The sequence below is a fragment of the Phyllobates terribilis genome, unplaced genomic scaffold, assembly GCF_046119375.1.
Source record: "Phyllobates terribilis strain yellow unplaced genomic scaffold, ASM4611937v1 Scaffold_576__1_contigs__length_1038135, whole genome shotgun sequence".
NCBI lineage: Eukaryota > Metazoa > Chordata > Amphibia > Anura > Dendrobatidae > Phyllobates > Phyllobates terribilis.
Window position 1 is genome coordinate 748892 of NW_027363336.1, and position 6000 is coordinate 754891.

General features: G+C 47.2%; 1 pseudogene; it reads right to left on the reverse strand.

The window, feature by feature from the left end:
* Positions 1–149: 149 nt before the first annotated feature.
* Positions 150–5703, reverse strand: LOC141233357 (uncharacterized; annotated as a pseudogene).
* Between the last annotated feature and the right edge of the window lie 297 nt (positions 5704–6000).

A 6000-nucleotide genomic window follows, 5' to 3' on the forward strand; every position in this document is an offset into this window, starting at 1 on the left:
CTCCATCTTCAATTGTGTAGTGGTTTAGTTCTCAATCTCCAAGTGCCCTGCAAGCATTGGGGATTCCAAGACTTGTGGAGCAGCCCATTCCAGGAATGCCCCCACAGCCACCAGTGTCACCCAGTGCCCAGTCAACGAGATGTACTGCATTAGCCCAGGCTATCAGACATGACATACTGCATCTGGGCTCTTTGCTGCTCCCACAGTCGCTGCAACATGTGCAGAGTGGAATTCCACCCTGTCGGCACATCGGATATCAATCGGTTAACTGGTATGAAATAAAAAGACCTCTGTACCCGTACTTTCTGAATCAGCGCATCCAGGCCAGGATAGTGGTGGAGAAATTGCTGTACCACCAGGTTTAGGACATGAGCCATGCAAGGCACATGTGTGAGCTTGCCCCGGTGTAGGGCCACCACGAGGTTTGCAAGCATGGGAAGCAAAATGTCCCCCATCAATGACATGAGGTATGCGGATAGTGTAAGTGAGCACACAGTTTCTGTACTTTCTGAAGCAGCTCATCCAGACCGGGATAGTGGCGGAGAAATCGCTGTACCACCAGGTTGAGGATTTAAGCCATGCAAGGCACATGTATGAGCTCGCCTCGGCGTAGGGCCACCAACATGTTCGCACTATTATCGCACACGGCCTTCCCTGGCTCCAGGTTCAGTGGAGACACCCATTGCTCAAACTTGGCCTGGATAACTGTCCACAACTCTTCAGCTGTATGAATGTGATCTCCAAGGCATATTAATTTTAAAACTGCCTATTTGCAGTGAGCTCTGGCTGTTCAGTATGGAGGTGGTGGGGATACGCTCTGCACTGTTGAAATGCTTGTCTCATTAAGGCAGAGGTTGAGGGAGCAGTTAGAGAACCTAGTGGAGGTGGAGGAGGCCAAAGGAGTAGAGAAAGTGTGAAATACAGAGTTTTGTCCTGCAAGCCTTGGGGATTCCAAGACTTGGGAAGCAGCCCCTTCTCCCATTGCCCCCACAGCCACCACAGTCACCCAGTGCCCAGTCAGTGAGACGTAACTCTCCTGGCCATGCTTGCTTGTCCAGGTGTCAGTGATGAAATGCAACCTGGCAGACACAGTTTTTTTCAAGGAACGGGTGATGTTGGCAACATACTCGTGTATCGCAAGCACATCATTCTTAGAGAAGTAATGGCAACTGGGCAATTAGTACTGGGGACCGTGATGGCCATCAGTTTTCGGAAGCCGTCTGTTTCCTCCAGGTGAAAAGGCAGCATTTCTGTGGCCAACAGATTGGAGATGGTGAAGTCCAAGCTGTTTGCTTTGGAATATGTAGAAGGAAACAATCTTTTATGTGACCACAACTGCGGGATCGAGGGCTGGCTTCTGTACTGAGAAAAAGTGGAGTAGGGTGAACAAGACAAACTGCTGGACTGTGAGAGAGCTGTAGGTGGAGATGTTATGGTGGATTGAGAAAGATGTGGTGTACTCAGTGTCTGAGATCACTCAAAAACAGCAAGCAAGTCCACATTTGTAACAGCTGATGGGCTCTCACTCACCCCAACTGTAGCAGGTAAACAAGTGAAGGTTCTGAAGCTGGAGACCTGTGTGAGAACACTTGCCACGGTGACGGAGGAGGAAGAAGCAGCATATGCGGTTAATAGGGCAGCCGGTGGTTGGCGAAGACTGCTAGTCTGCATTTTGGAGCAGTGAGATTCCCAGACTAACGCATGTTGATCATGCATGTGCCAGTTCTTGCATGTAGTAGTCAAATTATTGCAATTTTTGCCTCTAGTCGTTTTTAACAAAGTTGGCAGATAACGTGAGTTGTGTCATTCTTAGTGGTCTCCAAAAAAAACCCAGGCTAGGCAACACTTGCCACTCCTGCAAGCTGCAGACCCATGACCGCTGCTGGGCACAGCCAGAGTTGTAGCTGAGGATGCAGTGTTTGTCGTGGTTGCATCACATCGCTCCGTGTCTGTGTTGGAAGCTGCAACGTAACCACCTCATCTTTCTCCTCCTCCACCTCCTCTGCTGCGTTATTCAGCTGTGTGCCTTTGGGTTCACACCAAGTGGGATCTACAACCTCATTGTCATCCTTTCTGTTCTCCCACTCCTTGGCTTGAGAGTTACCCTCTTCCTGCCTTGATAGCACAGTACAGTCCGACTGACCCTCAGGTATCGGAGTCTCATCAGGTTCACTCCACCCCCAGGGATTAACGTCTGGTGACGAGAGTCTGGATTTTGCTCGTACCCTACTTCGTTCGGCCCTGGATCCAACTGAAAAAAAATTGGGACATTGCTGCAGATGCTTTCCTCTTCTTGAGTCTGTGATTCTTTGTAGTAAACTTGTAATATCCATAGAATAGGATGTGTGAAGAGCTCCGCAGACTTTCCTATCTGTGGTTCCCCACAGTCAGTTGGGCGGTTGGAAAGTTGTGACGGGGAAAACAAGGGTAATTGGGGTGTCACTGTTGAGGGAGGGCAATAACCCTTCACGGTTAACCAAGTGAGTGTCAAATTATTATGTTGATTGCAATCCACAGAAAACCAAATGTAAACAGTGTTCTGTATTGGGAGGATTCAACAAATCTCTGATCCCGTTTATTTTGCTTAGCATTTTATATTGTTTTGAGTATATCAATAGCCAATCAACTCTACAGCCATACTACAGTACTACAGGCTAACCAATGTTAGTGCAATTATTACGGAAAGACATATATGGTCATATTATCATCGTTAGTTCGAAGCACGATTTACAAGGTCAATCCTGGCCTAGACTAGTTAGATAACAGAAGCAGGTGTCTGACAAAATGTTCTCTTGAGAAATAGTTAGTGTGAGAAAGTTCCATGTAAAGCATGAGAAAAGATGGAAAGAATGTATGTTATGCAAGGAGTGATAATAACATGATTTTGAAACAAGCAGACAAAATGGAGTTGCTATATCATGACTATCTGTGGCACCCCAGGGGGTCTGGTTGCCACAGTGGTAGAAATACTATGTCTGAGAGCGAGCATGGGTTTTCCTGGTCAGGAGCACATTTGCATGCAACGCCTCCTGCCCCAATCCAGGGAGGGGAGGAACCTGCCCTTCACAAACTGGATCTGGGGCGGGGTTAGTTAGTTAGTTCCAGAGGAAGGGACTGAGGAGCAGCAAGGAGCTCTGTAGGAGCCAGGAGCTGAAAGCCAGGGATTGGAGCTGATAGAACCGGACACCAGAGTCCGAGGCTGTGAGGATATCCACATCCAGCAGCAGAAACCACCTGGCAAGGGATTTCAGGTCCTCTGGCCATAGAAAGCCCGGAGGCTCAGTCACACGCAAGGGACCGGCACTGCCATCGAGGAGCGGAAGGAACCAAAGGCCCCAAGTCACCAGCCATACTACACGACTACAGCAAGGTAGCCAGGAAGAGTGCAGTCAGATGGGAAGGCCTACACCTCCACCTGGCCAGGGGAACTCTTGTTCGCTCACAGACTGACCAGGCCTCTAATGTTAGCCAGTACTCCCGGCAGGGCCTTCTTCATTCCCAACAGTAAAGACCCTGAACTGCACTTCACGGACTCTGAGTCATTTCTGCTGCGCCCAGGCACCACAACCCCCACCATTTACACACGCTGACCTGAGGCTATTCTCCTCCCGTGGGGAGTTATACTACCCTCTGCTGTGCGCACAACATCATCCTCAGCGGTCTGCCCTGCAACGGCGGTTCTCAGTGACCGCAATCCACTGGTGGCGTAGTCGGACATTTAAATATTAAAAACCAAGTAAACAGATCCACCACTGGTTTGACTACCCTGTGCCAGGGGACCGGGTCGCCGCCAAGGAGACTACAACCCCTTACATTACACAGAGACCCGGCTCCGGGTATTCCCCCATACACGGCCCAGGGGGCGCGTCATATCAATATGTCCTTTACATTTCCCCCCTAAAAATTATGCTATTGTCAACAATAGAGGTGCTATCCCAGGGTCATGCTTTGAGCCTGAGGGACATTGGTCTTCACTCAATTAGTGTCCTTGTTACCAATCGAGGCTGTCGCGGCATGTCCATCCCCCCTTGTTCGTTGATATAATCATAAAGCTCTGATCTTCAGACGTGAGGTTGGTTGGGGTATGCGGGTAAAGGTCATCATTCCCTTGTCATCCAGGTCCTCAATGCTGGTTACATCTGGGAGGTCCGTGTACATTAGCCGTGGATGTCGGTTAACAGCGTCGTCCTTGCTCTCTGATGACTGGCAGGTTTTCCTCATGCAAAATGGGATACAATAAAAGACTAGTTTTAGTAAAACATATATTAACAAGACGCAAGCAGCAATATGCAACACTCCTTGCAATATTCCAGCAATCCACTCACCAATCCCTTTAAACCAATTAGCAGAATTCAAAAAGGAGAATGTATCAGACCACCAACTGTCTTTGGTCAATTCGTTATGTTTGTTATACTCTTCCCTGAGTTTCCTAATGTCTTCCATTTTAGTCTTTAACCGTATGGTAGAGTCGGGATCAATATAGTGACAACAGGCTGGGCCTATAACCTGACACATCCCTCCTTGAGCTGCTGTCAAATAGTCCAGCACTAAAGTATGTTGATTGGCCACTATAATAAGTTGATTCTGCACTGCAACAGTAGTATTAATTACTTCCAAAATATTCCAAATCTGGTCATCTAAGTAATCAGTGACTTCCACTAACTTGTCCCACATTTGTGTAACCATAGGGTAGAGGAAGACGGTACTGGTTATCTTATTGGGTATACTCATTTGTACTAAATGAGGTCTTCCATATGGGTGTGGGGTGTTGTCTTTGGCATGTTTATAAATAGTATGAAGAGGGATGGCTCTCATATCTACTTTACTACGGGGAATAAGATAAGTGGCTGGAGTTAGCCGGGCCAACGTACAAGTCCCCCCAACTCCGACTGGGAGCCATTTATATGCATTATTCCCACAGACCCAATATGTGGCTGATGGTAAATCCCATAAAGCAGAGTGCTGTAATACTAATTTATGTACCAAATCGATAAAAACGGTGTTATTTGATAACATACACCATGAAGGCATTTGTCCCAGGGGGCTACAATATCCAACATTCGGATTGCCACATGTTGGAACACTAGGCTTATATTCAGAGGATTAATTACAAGGGATGTTACCAGATATTTTATAACATGTGTCATTGGTACCTTTTCTAAACAGATTTGCATGTACCCATGAGTGATTATGAATGTATCTTTCCAACAATGACGGTTTAAAAGCATCTGCCATACTAGAGGTAGCATTAAAACTAATTTGTAAACCTTCAGTTGGTATGAAGCCTAAATTAGTGAAGGAAGACTTGTTTATGGGCACCCATATGTTTCCATTAAGGGCAAGAAATTGTAGGTATTTACTGGTGGCAGTAAGATTTCCTTGCCACCAGGGGAGATCCACCCACCCAATTACTGGTATACCTACAGTGGTGTTCCATAATCTACTAAACATATTAGCGTTATTAGCAAAGGCGTCACTACAATTGGGCCAGTTTAGTATTTCTTCCAGAGTGACTGGGACCGCCAGAAAGGGCATACTAGCGGCTGAAACTGGTGAGTGAGTACATATCCAACAGTCACTGATCTGGTTGTTCTCTAATTGACTCAATTCTTGTACCAAAATCTGGTGGTGAGTAATGAACTTGTTATTAAAAGGGTCAGTACTCTGTTGTAGGATATTCCAGGTATTGCCTAGTCCAACCATACATATTATTGTAACATACCTGGCGGCGTCCTTGCATAGTGGTCCATCTCCCACTGTGCAAGAGCGCGCACTTGATCTCCTGTCCAGAATGTCTCTCTGGCTTCCCTCCATGCTGTCTGTTTGTGTCTGTTTCTGCTGCTTAAGGGCGGCGCCCGATCACTTCCTGCTTTTTCTACCTGCTGTGGGTCACACCCCTTGTGCGTCCTCAGCCTATTGCTGTCTGTCACCTGGTATATAGCTCAGCTGCTCCCATCTATCCCTGCCTGAGCATAGTGTTTCATTCAGTGTGTGCTTGCA